The following is a 23,406-nucleotide window of genomic DNA, read 5'->3' as shown; positions in this document are numbered from 1 at the left end:
GTCCGCTCCACTTCCGACGCTTAGCGCCGCGACGCTCGGCTGAACACACCGGCACACGGGCTTTTGTGTACTTAATGCGTGTACACCACTTGTGTATAATATATATACCTGCATGAGTGCCCTCGTGCATACGGTAAGTGTATCCCCATTATGAAACAAACGCCCCCGCTTGCGATTTATACCTGCACGGTTAACTACACATCATATGCTACTTTTCAGCCTTGCTCCAGAAGCGCGCGCGAGCGTCATCGTTAACCCTCTACGGAGTACATTATGCATGATACCATTTTTTTTCTTTTTTTCTTTTTTTTTTTGTCATCGTTGTAAGCTGATTAGACGGAATTCGTTGCTGTTGTAGATTCTTTGTTGCCGATTGCACGTTTACGGGGCCCTTTTTTTTTATCTAAAGTGAAGATATTTAAATCATCGGTTGCACTAAAATCATACCATTTATCAATATTAAATCTTTTCCGTTCCGGAGTCTAACGTATAAAAGATTGTTCTTCATTATCCTCTTTTTTACGATTTCGTTTGAATTTTTCACTCCCCCAAACGACATGAAGCTTCCATGAATATTTTTCGAAAACTATTTTTACGTATTTTACAAATATAAAAAAAAAATTGTTGATGAAATTGCAATATAGTCAAATACTCATTCACAATCAATGAGCAAAGTTCAATGATAGTCTGTGTTTAATCCGGGGGTCAAACGATATAATAGTCTTTGAGTGCTTTTAATCTTCAACGAACCTAATATTGAAAATTTCCTGCCAAACGGTGTAATTAAAAACTAACAAGTAATTTGGCGGCGATGCTGCATCTCCTTGAAAGCAATCGGTATAAACATAAAAGCTTCGGTCGCATGATTCCTCCAATAATCACCAAGCAAAAAATTAGATCACGATTTTGACGCAAATGCAAGAGCCTACTTTGATTCGCTCGTGTGTGCGCGCATATTAAAACAGAGAGAGAAGACGCCGGTCGCCGGGGTCGCTCGGACGAGTTTTAGCGCTCGAAAAGATTTAATCGAGCTTATTGAACATAGCGAGAGAGCGAGCGCCGAGGAGATAATTTCCAATGACGTAAGTTTGCTCGTCGCAAGCTCCCCGTGCACGCTTGTTCCCCCCAATAAAAATAAACGGATTATTATTAGATGTCAAGCGAACTCGCACATTTTTACTGGCGCGCTTGTTGCATCGTGCAAACACCGTAATAACGGTTTTTTTTATACAATTTGAAAATTACTTCTTCAAGATTTGTAGACGCAATATTACACGATCGGTAATGCTACCCAAACGATCTCACGTGTACAATGCGCTACTAGTTTTGTTTTTAACTTGTATGAATTTGCTGCGTACAAAAGAGACATACGTTTAGTCACATAAAATTTTAACCGAAACGCAAATTTATAAAAAAAACGTAAAACCATCCCAAGACGCGATAGCTCAACAGGTACACACGAAAAACCTCAAAAGCCTCCAGAGTTCCAATGACCTCCGCGTATACACTTACCGCGAACTTGCCACCCGCGCCGGCGCACACCACCGTTACAGAAAAAGAGTCGCGCGCGCTTTTCCCGTCGGCCGCTGCTCTCTCATCGCAACGCGCGGCGAATTCACACTCCGGATTCCCACAAACGACGACGACGACAACAACAACAACGGCGACGAAACCGCAGTAAAGTATTATCATCGTGCAAAGGCTTACCCAATAACGCTCCTCAAGGTCTCCGGCGCAGAAGCCGCATCCAGCCGGCGCTCGAGGCTCGAATAATCCTTCCACAGCGAGACCCAGCGTAGCTTGTCTTATCGGCTGCACGTGAGCCGCCAACGCACGCAGACAGAACGTCGGTATACGCAAGAACTTTGCTTAACCTTTTCCTCCTCACGGGCGCGCGAGCTTTTTACCCTCGTCGTTAATTCGTGTATACATATATATACTTATTGTACTCGACTCATTCAAGTTTCTGGAACTAGCGTTGTCGAGATTGCGTATTGAAATAATGTGTACACAACTGCGGGTATCGAGTGACTTTTCGATTTCTTTCATAAATATGCCAAGTACAGCATCGGTTTATCACTAGCCGGCAGAGAGTCACACGCGCACGTCTTATCGATCATCGTATTCTCGGCTCCTTGGCACTTAATTTTTTTATTTTTCGCACATGCGAAAGACACTATTTTTACATCATTACTACTTATCCGTTCGAGTGGCGTGCGTTTTTTTGTTTAGATCTTCTTCGCAGCTTCTTCTTCTTCTTCTCTCCTCGGGCTTTTCGGCGTCACACTCTGATAAGTATTTAATCACAAAAAAGAGAGCCAACACTTATCGAACGTCATTAACATATACAAACAGTCCCTCGACTGACTTTGCGATAAGTACAACAGACTCGGATTTGTACGAAAAAAAAAGAAAAAAAGAAATTGGAGCACACAAACGCGCGCACTCGAGTGTAATTGTGGAAAAACGTTGAAAGCGCTGATACTAGTTGGTCAAAAACAACCAGTAGAAAATAATTTACAGAGAGAGCAAAAAAACGCACTGAAATTGTATTTGATAAACAACGAGGAAAAAAAAAAAAGTAACGTGTATACGATGTCACGTATGCAACATGAATCCCATCGAGATTGACGGTAGCGCGGTCTCGCGCCGACTGCCAGAAGAGCCAGAGCCAAAGTTGTGTGTCGTCGTCGTGCGATCCGCCTCTCTTTCTCTTTCTCTCTCGTCGTGTAGCAGTTCGCCGATCGTAGTTGGTGGCGGCGGTGGCGGCGGCGGCGGCTAGCGGGCGGGCTATGCAGCCACCGCGGGTTTGTTCCTACCTTTCTCCCTCTCGCGCTCCCCACACACGCGTGCTGCTGTTGCACGTACCTTTTACACCCCACCCCTGCCCAGTCACACACACGTACTCTCTTCACTCGATCTACTCTCGGCGATATATGAGAGCAGGAGTCTAAAAAGAGGGAGAGAAAAAAAAAAAAAACGCTTGGCTCTTCCCCCTTCCGTACTATTCGCTGGTGAGCGTGAAAATTGCAGCCAGCACTTTTTGGCAACAACACCCACCACCTTATTTTTTGTGATAAAAGACAATGTTTATTGAGATGCGAGTTATTTATGGTGACAAAAAAAAGAAAAAAGATTGTTTCATCAGATTAATCCAGTGTACCCAAGATGTGATGTTACATCCATTCTATGAATGTTTTGCCATGTGAATGTAAAAAGATGATTATGAATTAACAAATTATTTTACTCTTTGTACGTTTAAACTGGTGCTCTGGTATAAATACACAATAAACAAACTTAATAATTCCGAGAGGTTTTTTTTATATCCAGTAATGATATGTCAAAGTTCACAGAAATTTGCAACTTCGTTGCGAGACCTGGTAAAACGTTTTTTTTTTTTTTAATTGATAAAGAGCTTTTGACTTTTCAAACGTATTTCGCTACTTAAAAAAGTATGAGTTTGTTGGTTCCATGAGATGTTCATTGAAATTAGTTTGAGTATCTTTGTTCATAAATAAAATATTTTTCATGATACCATATCGTGTATTGCATGATCAAGTATCGCAAGGTGACATAAATTATAAAAATTTGTTAGTAAAAAGCAAACATTTATTTCCGATTAACTTTACTACTAATTATTTTCGGTATTTTGCGCATCAAACAAATATTCATTACAAACAACAAATTCGATCAAGAATCCATCTCAGGACTACCTCGACCGATTCGCAGTTATCGAGTCTTGACAAAAAGAGCTTGCGTCCCTGTAATAAAAGTGGACAATTCATGCTGATTTTTCAGTTACATCGTGTACAGACCATTGATTTATATGAATTTGGAAACCTGTAATGCTTACACTTATTGTTATAAATCCGACTGTCATGAAGCAGTTGAATTCGTACCAAATTTTGTTATTGTGCCCTTAGGGGTTCAATAACCCGTAAATTGTAACTTTGTGTAGGTGTATATGTTATGTGTACGTATATTTAAATTCGTTTCAACCTGTGACGAGTGTACACCTATCGCTCCAAAAGGTGTTTTCTAAATTACGAATTTTATGTTAATATATAATACTACATCTGTATTTTACACGTTAATTTTTGTTAAAATTTATTAAATCCTGGTATAAGTTACTTTTTTATTTGTTTAAAGTTTCCTATGACGTGATGAAAAAAAAAAAAAAAAAAAACAAGCCACTTATTCAACAAATGAATTGCACGTTATCTTACAGGACGCAACTCGATCCCAGTCGACCGATTATCGTAAGTTTTGGGCCTGATTGCTTTATTGTTTGATACCCAGCTTCATACTCATTAAAGCTAAAAAAATTTTTTTTTGTCAATTAGTTTTTTCTTTTTCTTTATTTCGATTTTATCAATTTCGAGAAATTAATTTTAAAAAATTAAAAAACTCAGAATCATGCCAATAAATTGAACCAATTAATTTAAATGATGCTCAAACGAGTAAAGCAGCAACAAGTGTTTTGTAGAAATTTCACATCAAAATTAAGGATATATAAGTAAAAAAAATATATCAAAATTACCGTGATGTATACAGAAGTAACCATATAATTACCTCATAGTTGCTCTTATGCCGCCCAAATTATATTTTAAGGTAAGATGATTTCATGGTTCTGAATATACTTACAACCTACTCGCTATGACAAAATATACATTGCTCGGTACGGTAGCATTTGTCGGACATTGTAATAACTAAGACGAAAAACTCGAGAAAAACTGTACGGTTAGCTGCTTCGTTACCCCCCCTCCTCCTTAGCTCATAGTAAGAGAGAGGAGGGGATCAAATTTGTTTTCTTCTTATCTAATGTATAGTTTGCTTGTTTACATTTTATGTAGTACAAATGAAAAGGATTACAAATAATCGTTTATTTTCGCAAGCTTTTATCGAGCTTTCGTTCGTGCGTGCCAAAGTATAAAGTATACACAAGTGGCGCTGTAGTTACGGTAAGCAATTATAAGCTCACATGAATTGTGTATATGCGGGTGTGCGGTGGGTCTGTTGTTTTCCCTGTTTCAGTCGGCTCAGTCATTAGCTTAGGTATATACCACTTGGGCTGTTCGAACTAGCTACAAGCGAAATGCCGTCTACCTCTACCACGCTGATGCTCTACAAGTGGCGCAAGCACATAGCTATCTCGTTGGCGATCTTAATAATGGTACTTGTTGTTGTTGCCGTGCTTCTGGGATTAAGAAAGATTTGATGTAAGTATATATTATACCAACGTCAAAGGGTGACAAGTAAAGGAGACTACGTGCATCGACGACACAGTTATTTTTTCAAGTTATTGCGTGCCACAAACAATGAAGATTTACTTGTCAGCATAGTTACTCTACGGGCAGTTACAGGGCTTTTTATGGGTAAGTGGTCATCAATCATTTACATTGAAAATGTATTTTTATCAAGTTTCTGTGCTTACATATATAGCAATCTACCATGACGCGGGAATTTTTCGTGCCATGAGAATACACGACCCTGTACTTACCCGATATGTACGTAAATCACCGAGTGTATTATTGGAAAAATCCTGCATGTAAACATGTGCCACGTTGTCTTCAACTATATCTGATGTAACTCATAACCCTATTTCGCTCTTTCGCAGATTTTTAAACAAAAAAAAACTGTCGGACTGGATGGTTTTCAAATTCCGTGCTGCCCATTTTTAACGAATAAAGCCATACACGCAGAAAATACGATGATTCGGTCATTAATGCCAATCGGTACAGTAGAACTCCTGTATACCATGGAGTCACTCAAGGAAACAAATCGATTTTAATTTTCGTTTCAGATATAAGGTTTTAGTTTTATAATTAAAATCAATCGAACAATACACACGACTCTACCTAAAGTGTATTATATAGTATTTATTTTAGTGGTGGTCCCAAATAAAAATTTTCGGGGTAAAATCACTAGTACCGTCAGATATATTACACAATCTTCGTACACTGTATTTGTACCTATATCATCAAATGCACACCATATGGGTCTGTATACCATAATTCAAAAAAAAAAATTGTTCCTAGCGAATTGTATTCACGTTAAAGTAAAAACACAAACAGATAAACTGACCGTGTACTTATTTTCCAATGCGTATAATGGTCTTCCTTTATTGAATACCTACAGGTATATATACTTATTCTCGCACCTAGATATTTTTGTCGCATGGATCGACCCATATAGATAACGAGCGGCAACATAATTATAAAGTTGCACTTATCGTGCGTACTCCTGTCCTTTTCTCTCTTGGTCAATGAATAAATAAATAAAATAAAAAAACTACTCCTATCTGTCCGTCTGTATTGATTTCCCTTGCGCGATGTAATGACTGCAACGTATGTAGTGGAAGTATAGGCATATGTGGATGCCCCCCCCTCCTCCTCCCGCCCACCTAACAGCCAACACAGATGAAAGAGATAAGAAAAAAGCGCTTATGGCTCTTCCCTTCCTCTTCAGGCCCCTCGACGCTCGTAAAACCATATTTTCTATATGTAGAGCATGTAGCTGTGTACGTTTGCATATATGTGTATAGTCACGCGCGTGAAAACATCGGCGGCGACAGCTAGCGCTCGAGTGGCGCTTTTCGGCAACGCCGTAGATACGAGCTCACCTGAGCCCTGCGTGAATATAACAAAAGCCAGTCCCGTGTTTTCGTTGTGTTCATGCGGGAGGGCATTTCCGAGTGGTTTACGCGCCTTTTCCTGTGGCCTTGACCAGCCTTGACTCGTCAATTGTTGCTCGGAACTTTCAATATCGTTAAGACCTGTGTCGACACCACTTAGATAAAAATACTGTGACATTGCAACATGTGCTCGATCAAGTGCATTCTTTCGTCTATTTTCACAATCTTGCTTCTGCTGGCTATCGCAGTACTGGTAGTCATGCTAGCCTGCAATAAACCTGAAAAATGCGTGGACCCCATCTTCGAATGGCGGAAGAAGATTTTGGATTTCTTGCACATAAGCGAATAACAGCCGCAGCTCGGTCTTTACTATACGTCATCGTCATCATACCTACTGATATCAAACAGGTGAGAGAATATAATTTTACATTCCTAAGTATTCCCATGTGCTCGCAAGCCTACTTGTACTTTTTCGAGTTCTCGTTGTAAGGCGCGTTTACATGTTTTTTTCCATTCCACGTGAATAATTGGAATCTGCAGATATTCTAGTAAATAACGTCACTTTGTTCTGGCAAGTGATACATTTTGCTTTTTGTAAAGGTACTACCGACTACATCCATGCACATTATTCGCAATACATTTTCACTTATTTTATTACTGCGATGACTTCAGAGGTGGAAATACACGTATCTCCTTCACTAGAATTTCGTCAGCTTTTGCGATAAGGTGTGCCTTGGGTGTGATAAGGATTGCTACAGCTGTAATTGTTTCGTGTACAGTTGACATTCTTTGGAAATACCACGCGCACACTCATTCATGTGCACGCACACACACACCACCTTGTTATGACGCATCTCTCGCACCTGATTTTGTTCTTCGCGTCGCAAGTGTGTTTGTGACTGCACGTCAAGTGTTGTGTATCTCTTTCTCATGGACACTCCCACGTGCACATTTGACAGTATTGTACGTACAAATGTTTACCAACTTATTTCAGTTGATTTCAAGTGCTTTGCCAATGTTTGATAGCATATCAATGTCCATTGTGTTAGTTATATAACCAACAATAAAATTGAAATTCAGGGGACGGACATTTACTCAATACTATAATCTATTACGAAAATAAAATTTCAATTAAATATAACTTAAATCTAATCTTTACATCAATGTTGTTTTCAACTAAACGACAATTTAAATAAAATTTTCTAGTCAAACACATTAAAAGTCAACTTACTTGTTTTATAATCTTAAAGTTACTAAAACTAAGCTGGCTGTTGAGTGGAATAATTAAAAAATAATTACTCGACTGTAAACTTGGAATATTAAATTTATCATATCGCGTAGGGCGATAAGCATCGTCATGAGCGTCAGGAAAACGGGTATTTGAAGTTGGACTAAAAAAAAAAAAATTAAATTAAGAAAAGAAAAATAAAAATATAGTCAAGGTGTCGCGATAAGCCATACGCACGCATGCAAAGAGAAAGAGACCGACACACCACCACTTCGCGGCTCTCATCTTTCCGAGAAGCTTGAGCTGTCATGCATGAACTGCCATGTGTATACACGAGTGATTCTACGAAAACGCCACAACGTATTTTGCGCCAATTATTTTTAAAAACATCTTTCAAATTTCGGGACAATATAAAATTTCAAAATATCATGGTTCGTTCTAAATATAAATTGTGCTTAATTTTTTTTTCTGTTAATCGCATTATTTCTAACATCCTGCATCCATTTAGACGTGAAAAACATTTAAAAAATCACTCTATCCCAAGATGAAAATGTTTTTCCTCACATTAGAGCCAAATTCGCGAAAAAATTTCACTTAAAATTGTTTCACTGCTGCAAATTAAGAATTTTTTTTATATTTCTGGAGATAATGTAAGGGAAGATGAAAATTTATTGTAGTTGCCCAAAAAATGTGTCTTTCAACTGGCGTCAGGAATACAACAAACAGTCACACAGTAAACCCAAAGAGTGGGATCCTCTATATTTATTTTCGTTTGTTTTCGTGAAATTGGCCATGTGGAAGTAGTTGGTCGTCCCCGCAGCTGCTGCCCACGCGCCACGCGAAGGGGATAAAAGCTCGTCCCTTTCCATTTGCGCAGAGACGCGTACACACGCGAGACGGGAAGAAGAGGTAGAGCCGGTTTACAGGCGTTTTCCAGGGACGGCCGCGACGCGAGAGAGGAATTACGCGGGCAGAGCCTACTTAGGTATAGAAAAACGCCAAAGTGCCCACCACCATCGATCGGCCGCGAGGTGCGGTGTACTCTCGCGCGGACGTGACGGTAAACGAGTTTTCGTCGCGGATCGGGAGAAAAATACGCCAACGCGGATTAAGAGCGGATAGGTGTAAGTGGTTAATGAGAGGCAGCGTTCGTTGACAAAATAGTTTGATGCTCGCGAGGAAGAGGGTAGTGCTTGGAGGGGTGACGGCTGGTCGAGGAATCGCATATTATCTACTTATTTTTCACGTGTACATATTTATATATATCCTCGCGGGTGACTACGTCGGCGAATGTTTATCTTAAGCCGTCGACTTAAGAGTAATTATTAGATCGATGAGTCAAAGCGGAGCGCGTGTATCATACATATATATACTTACGCAATTTTTCACTATGCGTGATATTGCGTTTTATAATAAAAACAATTTATATGAAACGTCACGCGTTCGAGGAATAAAAGTAAATTGGATTGCGAGAAAGTGAGTGACACGCATCTACAACCTGATGCCTGCTGTGTACACGTAAAGACGGGCTATCTTTTCCTATATGTGTATACGATAACTTCCACGAAAAATTTTTGAATTAATAAAATTGAGGTACGTTATTGGGTCATTGACTCTTATCTGCCACCTGTCTCCGGAAGTTTGAAACAATTAATCTACTATAAAACACGCCTTTCCACCACCTTATCTACTTCTTAGCAGCTTTAGCAAAACTTCACCTCACTTTTTTCGAATTAATTTTTTTTCATCACCCAAACTATAGTAGTAATTTTCTCGTAACCCCCCAGTTATTGAAAGAAATTCTTGCAAAGTCTTGAAATATATATATCATTTTTTGAAACTTGACTAGAAACAAAATACCGCGTGACTCAAAAATTATTTTTTTTGAAGTAAAGTTATTTTATGAATCACTCGTGTACGCACATGTCGGCAAATCAGTGTCTCTGGTAGGCCATTTATGTACATGTATTACATAGCGGCTCAACGAGACAAATGTCAATCTGCATGGAGAAATTTACGATCCTCAATTCCCAAGAGTAAGTATACGGCGTCTTCCTCTTTGCTCCTCTGCATTCGTCACCGAAACAAATTGTAACAGTTGGCACGCGAAAGAGCAAGAGAGAGCGAGTGCGTATCGATTATTCCGTATAGGCTCGTTCGCCTGTACTTACCCGCGCGGCATATCTTTCAACTTTGGTCGATCTTCTTTTTCTCTCTCTCTCCCGTGTAGGTTTCACGACCGACTTGTTTTATTGCACTCCTATTACGCTAATCTTCAACGTCCATCCCGACGCTCTTTCAGTTGGAATTTTTTTTTTCTTTTTTTTTTTTTTTTTTTTTTTTTTTTTACCTCAACGAGTAAACCATTGTTATTGATTTTTTTTCTAAAAGCTTTATCATCGTGTTATTATTTTTTCCGTGTCTTTCAATGACATTGTTTTGACTTTAACTGGCATGTACTCGCAACATGTGCAATTAGACTACTGCGTAATGGACAGAGTGAAAATCAGATCTATATAAACACTCACCTATATCGATCAGAAGTCGAGCCTCCATGTGTACCCAACAACAACGATAAATAGAGACGTATTCACTCAATCACGTCCAATTATCGTTGCACACGGCGTCCATTTGACACAATGTTTGTGCGCGAAAAAAAAAAAAAAAAAAAATCGTCAATACTCTATTATCAAAGCAACGCGACACAATGGGCGTCACGGGACTCGTGTAAACATGCATACCCCCGATTTTTCGTCCCCTTCTCCTTCGCTAATCAGCCATTACGTGCGCTTGTTGCATGTACATACGTGTATACATTTACAATATGCGGAGACACAAAAAACGTGTGTACACCCAACACACACGTGTACGTATACATACACATATGCGTTAACCTAGTAGTTCTCGGAACCTTTCACGAATGCAAGTATATGCGGTGCAATAAGTATTTCGTGTGCGGCCTACACCTACCTGGTAGTGCACATACTCGTAAATGCGCATAATATGCGCGCATTGTAACATAGGCGAGGCGACAAATAGCGTTTTGAATGATATGGAAGAACAGAGGACAAGTGTGTGCTGGAAGGCAGAGGCGCCGCTTTTTCGCGGGTATTTCCCGGTCGATTCGGATTACGCGCGATCTCCGTCATTCACATAACGATTTTCATAATTTTTCAGATGGCACACGATTTCATGTCTACCAACGAACAAAATTTTTTTTCATTTACTTTCTATAAGCCGGATATTATTGGCGCACGGGTTTATTATCCACTTGAGACGCGCAGACGCACGAGCGGTCGAGGAGCGTTTGCTAAGTGGATGCATGACCATTTGAATGCTCAAGGAGCATCGCTCTTGTTTGCTCAGCTATTCCTCTCTTTCTTCCTCGTATTTTCTCTTTCTAACCCTCGGTTCTTCCACGTTTGCCTTCGTTCCTCTTATTTATTTTTTTCCATCTACTTCCCCGCCTCTCCTTGAATTTGTAAAGCTTATGTTAAAAAAAAAAAAAAAAAAAGATATATCTAAAGGCCGATATTTCACGCACACCCATCGTTACGCGTGAAAATTTTCCTTCTCCATTCGATGCGATACATCGTACACAGCCCCTTCCACCGATAAGAAACCGAGCTCGCGTCTATACACCCGATAATTATCGTTGAATATCATCGCGCCTATCGCCCCTCATTTCCTCTCCCCCCCCTCACTCTCGGACCGTCTACTCGAGCACACGCTCCGTCTTTCGAGCGAACGAGCTTAAAGTGCCAATTTGTAATTCGCGTAATGAATAAGCGTATAATGCACATATGCGATTAGTTGACGCGTCCCGGGGTTTTAAGCGCGCCCGGCGAAATTGCACGGCTCGGGACGGGGGGAAAACTTTTCGGCGCGCGGCTGGTGCCTTTGATCGCTGCTTTTTCACGCAATACCAGCGATGCGTCCGCGATTTCCCCGTAAATTGGAAATCTCGTTGGCTCCTATGTACCCGCAATGGGCGCCTCTCTCATTGAAGACTTAATTACACACGCCTCTACGTGCGTCGTTATGTTGCTAAAAAAATAAGAGGCTTATAGGTTACACTGTAACCCAATTATTCAAGAAACCCCCCCCCCCACTACGCGGGTAACGCCATCGAAAAAAAAAAGCCAAGAGGTCAAAACGCAAGTCTCGTTATACGGGAGAGGGAAATAATAATCAGCCGGGCGTTGCAATGTGCAAAACGGAGCTGGTTAATCTTTTTAGCCGCAGGTCGCATACGTATGCACATATATACATACGTTACATCGTATACAATGCACGTTATGCCATTGCGTTTAGAGAAAAAAGAGAGAGAGACGTGACAACTCTGTGCGCGTGACAGACGTATAATTTTCGAGAGGGTATATATATATACATATGTGTGGCGGGGCGGACAATGGGGGTCCCTGCGCTCGAAGGAGAAAAAGAGAGGGCCCCCCCCCCCCCTGTAATTATAACAAATTGATACGTTGGCTTATACATGTGTGATTCATGTGTGTGTGAATATTAATATATGCGAGAACGCGAGCGCTTGTTGGAATATAATTGCGCGATCCGCGTCATTAGCCTTAATGAGCCCATAGACGTGAAGTGTTGTGTTTTACCAGTCTGTGCGTATACTTGGGTGGAGCCTAAGGTGTACACGGGGGTACTCCCTAATTATTATATTTTGCTTTTCAACGGAGAGCCCTACTGTTTTTCGGACATTCCGAGATTTTATTTAACTTTTATCCGTTAAAAGCTTGTCCTTTGTTGTTTAATCGCCATACTAATATGTACTTTTGTCGATATTTTTGTTTCAGATGCTTCAATCACCCACTCGACTAACTTGGAGAGATCATCGCTGGTGCCTTGTACCGACTAATGAATTTTTCTATCGACTTTTTTTTTATTTTTTATTAATTTGTCATTAAAAATGTAGGCAATACATTGTTGTATTTTTTTTTCCTGTCGGTGTAATTACAGTACTGTACCTGCAAAATTAAAAATAAAATTTGATGGGTTTGAAACAACACCCCTTACTTTCATGAATTGTTTGAATAATTTTTTTTCTTTGAAAACAAAACAAAATTTCATGTTTTTTTTTTTTTCTATTCAAAGTGAAAGTATAAAAAAAAAGCTCGGCTAATATGGATGAAAGTGCAAAGGATGTGATTAAACTGTTGTCATCATATAATAACCGAGCCGTATAATCGTCTCCTCACGCGTGTCCATAGACAAAAGCGTTTTAAAACGTCAATCATTGTTCGCAGCAGAAGCACGTCTCTCAACCTCGCGGAGCCTATATTTAGCCTCAAAATGTAAATGTCCATTGCGAGAGTATTTAGAAATCGCCACGTAGAAATAAATACACCGAATCAAAGAGCAAACGACTACGTATGGCGGACGAGTACACTTTTCTCACGTAAGATTTATCGTACGGTCTTTTTTTTTTTTGTTTTTTTTTTGTTTAGAAGCAAAACATTGCGTAACTTTGGTCCACCGCAAGCGAGCGGTAACGTCACGACAGTCCGTAATAACGTCGAGCGATAACGAGAGTCTCTCGATAGCTCCTCTGACAGGTACAGATAATTAAAAAACTCGTTAAAAAATATTATACGGCCGTTAAACGCGTGTGTCAATATCTTACGGACTCGCAGCTGTCCCATGAATTTGCGTTGAAAATAAATTTTTCATACTTCGAATTCTTGAAAATTTTCATCCTCGCGCAAGTAACAATCGACCCAACCATTTGCTCTTGAACCACTTAATTTGCAGCCCAACACAACGCGCTTTCTCTTCCTGTAACAAAAAAAAATGAAACCCAATCCCCATTGCCGTTACGGGCATTTAAATAATGCACACGCGAACCCTTTAAAAATCCGGCGTATAGTCATTTAAATGCACCTACACAAAACACAGCCATCAGCAGATCCGAAGTATATATGTGTAAATTTGCATCATCCTGGGCGCATCTTTTAATAAAAGAAGTAAGTATATAGATACGGTAAGCCCGAAAAAAAGGCATCGGCCCAGCCTCCAATTTCAGCCCCCGTGCATATAGGCTCTCTTTCTATTACACTTTGCTCGTCCCCCCTTCCTTGCTCGATTCGGCGCACCTAGAGAAAAGAGAGAGATCCCCTCCTCCCTCGGTGTAAGGCAAGGAGTCGAGGGGCACCTGGAGGGTCCGTCTTTTACCCGAAAGACGGGGAGCATATATAATAATTCTTGCTTTGGTGTAAGCGAAAGAAGAAAGACAGACGGGGAGAGGATCAGGGTAGTCGCGCGCGGGGCACGCGCCTGCAGCCTCTCTCTCTCACTTTCCATCTCTGTCTCCGTATATATGTGTATAGTATCCCTTGCTCCGCATCTCCTCTCGTCCTTGCGATGATATTGCAGGCGATCGTGTGTACGTTACATACGTGTATATGCATATATAGTGTACATTGGCTCTTCCCTTTTATACGGGCATCCGTCGCGGCCTAAAGGGCCGACCGAGGAAGGCGCGCGAGTAGTTTTTCCCTACGCGGCATCTGCCCCCTCGATCCTTCTTCTTCTTCTTGTGTATACCCAACTTTAGCGGAGCAAAGGCTCCTCGTCGTCGACGGCGGGGATTAGAGGTTGGCGCGCGCGCGTGTATACGCTTCTTGTGCCGCGTGCAGCGTTTTTTTCTTTCTGTGTATGTACGAGTATCTGTCGTACAGTTTTTTTTTTTTTTTTTTTTTTTTTCAAGGGAGATCGATCGGCCTTCCTTGGCATGATGGGTGATGGTTGCCCGCAAGATTTCATCGATGGCTGCGCGTGGGGATCAAAGTCTCGGTATGTGTACGTATCAGAGAGGGAGAGAGGGATCACGTGTATGTCCCGATGGTAGTTGCTGTTGGGATGCGTTGGTGACTTTTTTTCCTTTGTACCTTGTGTGTTGTGCGCGCGTATCGTTACAGGGAGCGCCTTTTTTTTTTTTTTTCAACTTTTTGCACCAAAAAAGAAAAAGAAAAATTTTCTTCTTTTTTACAACCGATATGATAATGTTCGAAGCTGAAAATGTTTTTCTTTTTCATTTGTTATAAGAATTTTTTCCAAGCGAGATAATGTAATCTTATTTTAAATGATTGTTACATCCTAACTATAGTAAATATTTTCTTGATTCTAAGACAATTTTTTTCTGCGTGTACTAAGAAACTACAGATTAACTCATGTCCTTTAAAAAAAAAAAAAAAAAAAAAAAACTTGCCTATCACGTTTCTACGAACTAGGGTTTAGGATTCACTGTATCGGTAGATCGACAAAAACGCGAAGAAAATAAACTTAAATTTAATGAAGTAACAAAAGAAACAACTTAATGTATATAAAATTGCCACTGCAAGATCTCATTTCTCTGAAATGTTGCCGATGGATCGCATTTAGGGTAGTGAAAATAAATTTTCCCGTACAGCAACACGGTGTAAAATCGCTCGATGCATAAACTAATATTATACATCCCCGCACACTCGCGCACCTTGAGACTTTCAGCAAATATATAAAATATATATAAATACATAACACGCACGTAAATCTCGTGCTCCTGGATTCTGCAGCCCACGCATTATACTATATTATTTATTATACTATATTTTATATTATGGTCGCTGCAACTCCTGTCAAACATCGTACAAAAGAGCCTCATCGCGTATACACGCGCACGCGGCAGATGCGTCCCGATGTGTGTACAGAGAGAGAGAGAGAGAGAGGGACAACACACACACACACACACCTCACCTTGAGAAGGTCTTTTCTCGAACCGGGATCGTCAACCTCCACACGCGACGAACCTTCGCCGACCTTCGCCAAGGTACATCCATACACTCGTCTCTCGTTATTAACGTATATATACCTACAAGAGCGCGCACTTACGACAGATAAATATAAATATATGCCCTCGTGTCCCGGCTACCTCTTGGCACAACGTACATATATATATATATGACTTCACTTGGAGCACGTTCGAGGGAGATCTCGGACTTGCCCAGCAATGTACATACACTTACCTGCAAAGAGAGTCCCGAGCGATACAATTGTGTATCCCTTCGGTCTGTCCGCGTATCATCTTTTGCGCCGACACACCACGACCGATTCCGGTGTCTCATCCGTACAAAGTGCCGTAAGGTTGACGATCGTCGTAAATTAATCAGCTCGACTCGTGACGTTAAAGACTCTTAAACGCGAGATCGGCAACATCAGCTGCCAGCGTTAGAGGGTGGAGTATAAGCCGCGGAAACGAAGTGTATAGGTGAGAGGGCGAATTTACGATCTCGAGCACGATCGGTAGCCACAAAGGCGCGTAAAATTCCCGAAGCGCGAAAAGTGTGCAGACAGCGATGCTCTTATACACTCGAGCACTATATTAATCCAGAGGATACATTACGTGGACGTGGATGAAATAATATTTTACTTTGAAAGGCGACTAGCACATCTTGATTCCTCGGCACGTGTATACGCGTATGCTCCTTATTTCTCTCCCCTAAAGTATACGCATAGCGTTCCAGTAACGCGCATTGTGATCGTAGACCGACAATGGACGTGTCATCCTCGAAAACCGAGCGAGAGGAAGTAACCGAGAGAACGTAAGTATAACGTGCATGGCTCCTTTGACCGATAAATCGGTAATTGACAACGGTCAGCTGCACGTATATATTGATGTGTTGTATTATTATTAATATGTACCTATATATACATATGGATCTTATTGAACAATACGAGCTCGAGAAGAACACAATCCGTTGACTCGCGGGGACCCTCACGCGTGATGTGCATCAGGTTAAGAGTACAATAGCGCAGCTCTCCAACAACGTATAGGCACGCCCTCCCGTTGATTATAGAGCTTACCGATTATTACGTCGCTACACGATTGTGAACGCGGAGAGTTGGTTTAGTGCGTAAGTTATACGTGGGAATGTACAATTATATAACGAAAGTTATCGCCGATCGGGGGATTTTGGGAGCTTTTCGAACATCGTGTACGTCACGCGCGCACAATTTGTTTTTTCCACGCAACAATGTAAACGTCGCTTGTAACATAATCGTGTGTATACAATATACCCGTCGCGTATAGGTACTTGCATCTCATCTCTCATGATTAATCGTCGCTCGCGCGCCAACGTTTATTTTCAATCGGCGTTTTTTTTTTTTTGTTTCTTCTCTTTCCCCCGTATTGTCTTCGCTTTAATGAGGTACAAAATGAATGATTCCCTCGATGTACCTGTACACGGGCGAGTCGAAAAGTCGGGAGAACATGGCTTTCTAAGCAGTACAAGATGTGAAAAATCAATCGTGCATCATCGGCCAAAGCGAATGTACAAGCGTACGGTTGAATATCCCTCTTGTACCAGCCGCGCGTGCATAACTATATATACCCATCGAAAGTGACATGCGTGTATATAAGTACGCTTGGAAAGAAAGAAAAATTAGGGATACGCAGCCACGCGCTACAACCGATACGCATAAACTGGCGTACATCTCATTAGGGACGTATTGACATACGAGAAGCGTTTTGTTACAGTCAATTTGCGCGGATTATCAGCGCCGACCGATCGCCGTCTCTCGAGAAACTCTCTCGTCGCCGCCGCGAGTAGTCGCGCGTACCTACACACACCATAATATATATTCTAATATGGATAGCGCACCGTAATGACCCCCGTGCGCGCAAATCTCGCCAATATATCTCACGCTGGAAGGGTATGGGCCTAATACACTGTGCGAGCATACATATACGTATACGGCACTAGAGGCGTATCTTCCGCAATCGGCTGGCTGCGGAGCCTCAAGTACGAGCTAGAGGTCGATGCCTATCTCGCGAGAGAGAGAGAAAACTCACCGCGGTACTTATACTTGCGTTACATCGCATAACACACGCGCCCGACTGACTGACTGACTGACTTTTACTGCTTGCCGGTGTATCATATTCGTGGATGCAACGTGTATATATTATGTGTGTGTCTATGGACGACGTTCACATAGTATATGAAAAATTATCGGACCACTATAGGAGTATTGCTTTTATTTTGTTTCTCATATGTATGGTATACGTGTGTAAGGGGCAGGGGGGGGGGGTTTAATAATTCGCGAAAGGCGTAATGGAATCGCCGAGCCATTGTTTCGCATCGGTGGATTCGAGGATACCTACGTCGTGTGTGCGATTGAAAGTAATGTATTTATAAATTAGTTGCAACGAATAACAATAATAATAATAATGACGATGATAGTAACAAATGGAGGCGCGAGTCGGTAAGAGATATATTCCTCGCAATTTTCGTTTCTTATTTCAAATTGCTCGTACTACGATGATAACAATAATATACCTTAAATAGTAATGAAAAAATTAAAAAAAAAAAAGTTCATTTTTTATTATTTTTAATTTTAACTCGCGGTAAAAATAAGCATCCAACTCTCTCTATTAGCTGAACCCGGCGCATTATACGATGTTCAATCGAATCACGTGCGAGAAGCTAATACGTGCGCCAGTAATTACGGCGCGAAAAAATTTTCAGCAGGTGTGAGTATACGTATACGTACCATAGAGGCACTTAGCTTAGCGTCGCCTATATATGTGAGCTAAACGCGCGCCGTGTGCACATATATATGTACATACGAGAGTCGTCAATTTGCGCCTTCGTCGTGTGTGCATATAATGGACGTAGCAAAGGTACGTACCATATACGCTATTCTTATGAGCTTGCACCTCTCCTTTCTCGTTCTGCGTGACTCTGGAAAAGCCATTTCGTCCTGTTTGACAAAAGCGTTCCTATACGTATATACATATATAGACACAAGTTCTTTGTTTATCTTCAATTACGATACGTATATTCCTTGGACGATTCGAGCATCGACCCTCGCTCGATTTCTCCTCATATACCCATATTCGGACCTATATGGTCCAAATTGATCTTCGCCACCGGCGTGTTTATAATGGCCCATCACCAAACACCCCTCGGGGCTAAAACAGAAGCCAAAGGATGCTGCGTGCCACCTCGAATTTGCCGGACTAAAAACCATCGGTAGCCGATGGTCTCGTTTGAAAAAAAAAAAAAAAGAAAGGAAAACAAAAATCAGGAGAGAAAAGGCCAATCCAAGTGACCGGGGCCACCGTATACGCGGGCGCCTGCTTAGCATAATCGTCCCTCGCGCGTGCAGCGTCAAGCTCGCCTCTAAATTACCGCACATCGCTCGGAGGTAGCTGTATATACCTACAATATAAGTGGATGCTCGAGCGCGCGCGCGCTTTCGCGTTTCACGTGTTTAAATGTTTAACGCGCGCGTGCGAGTAACAAGTGTGTGTGTGTGTGTGTGTGTATGGACACGGGGATACAAACGAGAGATTATTAAAGCGTATAATATATAAGGGGTTTAGCCTCGCGGGTATATACGCGGTTTTGCATACCCGTGCGTGCGTGTGCTTTTTTTTTTTTTTTTTTTCTATACGCGCGCGCGTGTGTGTTTGGTTGTTGCCCGTGGGTCCTTTTAACAATGCAAGCGCGTGCAACGCTGCTCCTCAACACCTATCGTGAATTTATGTACCTGCTTGCGTGCGTGTGTGTAACTTGTAACTGTTTTTTGGGTTGACGCGAACAGCAATTTTTTTTTTTTTTTTTTTTTTTTTTTCACCGTTGATGGCGTCTATTATTGTATCGGTTGCGTGCGATATTTTTTCCCTTTAGTTTTAATCGTTTGGGCACAGACGCTCGAGTTTATCAAACGAATACCACCAGTTTCGTGCTGAGAAAGACGGAACCGGTTGTTTGTGCCTATTTAAATGAGCTGGCCACCTCATTGACGAAACTGCGTATTGTCGTACACGCAAATGCGTCATTTTTTTTTTTTTTTTTCTTAATCAAGCCACTTATAGGATGCACAACTATTGTCATGTATTCAACGTCCAACGCGGCAAATATAAGTGTGCCGGTATAACAAAATGCAAATTTTACGCATGAAAAAAAAAAAAAAAATTGCTCCATAATCAATTTGCGTGGAATAAAAGAGAAAAAACGTATCCGAGCTTCGTAAAATAAACAAAAAAAGAGGAACAAATCGACGTACACGCAGGCACGTATATAACTTGGAAGCTCGAACAAAGGGGGCCAAAAATCTCTTTAGTCTACACAGGGGGAGTTTTCCCATTGTCCCGACCCAACATTCGTCCTGTGATTGATAAGGCCCAAAATTTACACCCGTAAAAAGTTGGAGGGTAGCAAGGCGCGATCGGGGAAAAGTGCCACATAAGAAAGTACACCCAAAGAGAGGGGCATTACCGTCAAGCCCCCGGTGTAAGGGACGCGTAGGTATAGGAGTCGAAGGAAAAGTGTACACGTACGTACGAGAGCTCGCGAGAAGGGGGGGGGGGAAGTATTAACCGCAGTCACCCTCCTGGGCGTACATATAACATTACGCTTACGGGCATCAGGGGTCCCCCTCCCCCCGACTCGGGATGAAAAGGAAGGAGCCCCAAGGTATAAGATCTTACGCGGTGATCGGTTGCTACCGTGCGCGCACCCAAAGTATATATATAATGGGCCCTTGGGCCTCTCGCACCCCAATATACCCAACAACGCACACCCCGTAGCTGCAACGAGTCACCAAGTCCCTTCGTTTCTTTTTTCGCTCGCCGACGCGCCGACTTGGACTACGACCGTTATGACGAGGCAGTTCCTTTATACTTGTATACTGTTGTTATTGTGAGGTATTATTATTTTTTTTTCTTTTTTCCACGCGCGCGCGTATGATTTTTTATTTTTCTCCTTTTGATTGTTTCCCTTCCTTCGGGGTTTTCTTTGGTTATCAAAGAGTGGGTAGCAACTGTACTATATCTTTGTTCAATCGACGCGACACGTTCATCAGCATACGATATCGCTTCCAATAAAACAAGGCGAATATGGAGGGGCAGACCAAAAATTAAAATCTTCTTTCCAATTACGCGTCTTGCCCCCTTCTTTTCTCCCTCGGCATCGGCCAACGAGATCGAGAAGCGTAATTGTTATACTTGCCACGCAGCGGGTCTTCGAGCTGCATGTCCATACACATGTATAATATAACGTACGCAGAGATTACACAGCAGCTCCGGAGCCCGTCACTATGTATACCTCGTATGACCATGCAGGTACTACCTATATACATCGTATAGACGGTGGATGGAAACTCGTAATTTAAGGACTCTCCGATCGCTGTACATTGTAATTGCCACTGCGCGCGAATGTTTGCGGGTGTACACGTATAATGTGTAGGTACACGTGTGGACACGCGCGTCAGCTACTGTTCCCTTTGATACTGTGCACTGCTGATCAGTACACACTTGGTAGGGAGCGTAAATCATACGTGGAAAAATGAGGCGCGACAGTGATACGCAGGCATCTCCGCGACATATTGGCTCCTCTCATTTTCAAAGCCATCAGAGTTTTGTCGTTTGGTTCCCAAAACCAATGGCTCGTTTTCCAAATCGCCGTTTCATCATCTTTGGAGGGAAAATAAGATTGGAAGAAAAAAAAAAACAAGCCCACGCTCCAATGCGGGTCCATTCGAGAGTCAGGCTGCATACATAATCCCAAAGGCGCGAGAAAAAGATTCCATCGGCGAAGGAAGAACGGAAGTATACAAAGTTAGGCAACAAGTAATCGCGCAGCAGCGGATTCGTCGTATCCGGCGTGGATCCCGCCCCGTGAAAAATACTCACCGATGGGGTGGCAAAAGCTCGCCCCGTCGTTTGTTCGAGCCGGCGCGCCAACCCCGCCTTCTTTATCCCCCCTATTCCCTTAAACCAGTGCTCCCTCGAGAACACGGAGAGCCACCCCTCTGATTGCACCACCGCCGTTGCGTATATATACACGTACAACGCCGCAAGCGCAAAATCGCGCGCACCGCGTTGTACATTCCCATGGGGAGGGAGAGTGTGGGTTTAACGCACCGCGGTCCAGGTGTGTGATTCGGGATTATATATATATTTACTTTTTCTCACGCTCCGCTTGGACTGTATCTCTATGTAGGTGTCCTTCCGATGCACGTACAATGACCTGCCGAGTTTCGTTCCGATGGACGGAATCGGTTTATCGGTGATTTATACGAGGGATCGTGACCCGTAGGAGAGGACCGGGCCGCGTTGATGCTTCTGTCCCCAAGTGGGGCTATGAGGTTTTGTGAGCGCGTGAGAGTTGAAGCAATAGGTACTTTCTTAATTTGGTAATGGAAAACAATCTTTTGATGTGGGATCGGTTTCGAGAGTGTAGCTTCACGCAAAAATTTAGAAGAAAAAAAAAAGGTAATAGTTGCCGTGGCCCACAGTGGATCCCTGAGGTATTGGGTGGCAAAGAGTACGTGGTGGAAACAGCATATAGCGCAGCGAGTCGATCGGCCACGACGTAAGAAACCATATTGTGCCCGAACACATCACGAGAATAAAACACGCGGTTGTACACGTGTATAAAATGTCCCATGCTCGGGGGGCGACAATGGCAATTAGGGCTCATAATGGTCCCGAAAAGTATCGGTGCAACGAAATCCATTTCTCGGAGGGAAGAAAGGAGGAAGAAGAAGAAACGAGGGCGTACGTCTGTGAGGCTGCTCGTCCGCGCGAAAATTTATGGCCTCGTCTCCTCCTTTTCTCGGGCGCGTGCGCAGGCGTGCGCGTGTCGTCGCTCCGCCTAACATCACCCCGAAAACAACGTCGACGGGTGGTCCGTCTTGAAGGAACACCGGGGAGTAAGTATATATGTGTTGTACCTATACGATGCGGCATACATACGGGGCACGCGCCGTTTACCCGAGACTTCCGACTTTTCTTCCCTCCTCCACCGCTCTTTGCTATACGAGTAAGTATATAGTGGGCCCGTGCACATGTGTGCTCTTGTATGCCGGGGCGTACGGGTACACGACACCTTGGGCCCTCGTACGTTGCTGCTCGTTATTGTCATTGTTGGGAACGCATTGTAGTTTTTCTTGTATTCGAGACGATACCTATACACATGTAGCGGGAGGGGCAAGTTTTTTTTTTTTTCTTCACGCGATTGACTTATACGTAATAATTTTCACGGTACAATTACTCTCGTTTCATCCTTGTTTCACGATGCTTATTATTGCTAAATTAATGGTACGTAAGAAAAGGTTTGCTGCACGTCATCGTCATCAATTCTCTTGGACGAACCTTTTTAGGAACAACGAAAGAAAAATCGTACTTCCACGGACGACATCCCCTTCTTCCCCGATCCAGCACAGCTGATCGATAAATCTATCGTCCGATTTGCGAAAATTACACACCTCGTGGGCACAAAATGATTTTTTCCGGGGAGGGGGGGAAGGCAAGGGGAAGAAGTCCTTTCTCCCTGGTTGGAGGCGTTTCTTTTTCCTTTTCCACAGCGGAGAAGTCGCTTTCCCGCCTCCTTGGTATAGTTCCCCTAACACCATACACACGTTACATGGGTGCACGTAAAGGCACCCGCGTACATGTACAAAGGGAGAGAAGAAAAGAAACATCTTTGCACGTGGGCGGGTGTCTTTGTCGTACATCTGTGCCCCGCTGACAAATTGCCTC

At 42.4% G+C, this 23,406-nt stretch overlaps 1 protein-coding gene and 1 long non-coding RNA gene across 2 annotated transcripts in view; one reads left to right on the top strand and one right to left on the bottom strand.

Moving 5' to 3' along the window:
• klu (zinc finger protein klumpfuss) overlaps nucleotides 1–1,920 on the bottom strand; it is a 44,682-nt gene extending 42,762 nt beyond the window's left edge. Inside the window, exon 1 of the mRNA XM_089598553.1 lies at nucleotides 1,708–1,920. The gene's annotated coding sequence lies outside the window, so the exon portion shown is untranslated. The remainder of the gene's footprint in view (nucleotides 1–1,707) is intronic.
• A 4,658-nt stretch (nucleotides 1,921–6,578) lies between these two features.
• On the top strand, nucleotides 6,579–12,908 carry LOC149375617 (uncharacterized). Its single transcript, XR_016293695.1, has 2 exons — nucleotides 6,579–7,042; nucleotides 12,680–12,908. It is a non-coding gene; the product is annotated as an uncharacterized LOC149375617 (long non-coding RNA).
• Nucleotides 12,909–23,406: the final 10,498 nt, after the last annotated feature.

This window comes from Copidosoma floridanum, unplaced genomic scaffold (assembly GCF_036245765.1).
Source record: "Copidosoma floridanum isolate Cflo_tuat_1 unplaced genomic scaffold, Cflo_Japanese_pri ptg000006l, whole genome shotgun sequence".
NCBI lineage: Eukaryota > Metazoa > Arthropoda > Insecta > Hymenoptera > Encyrtidae > Copidosoma > Copidosoma floridanum.
This window is presented reverse-complemented; position numbering and strand designations above follow the sequence as displayed.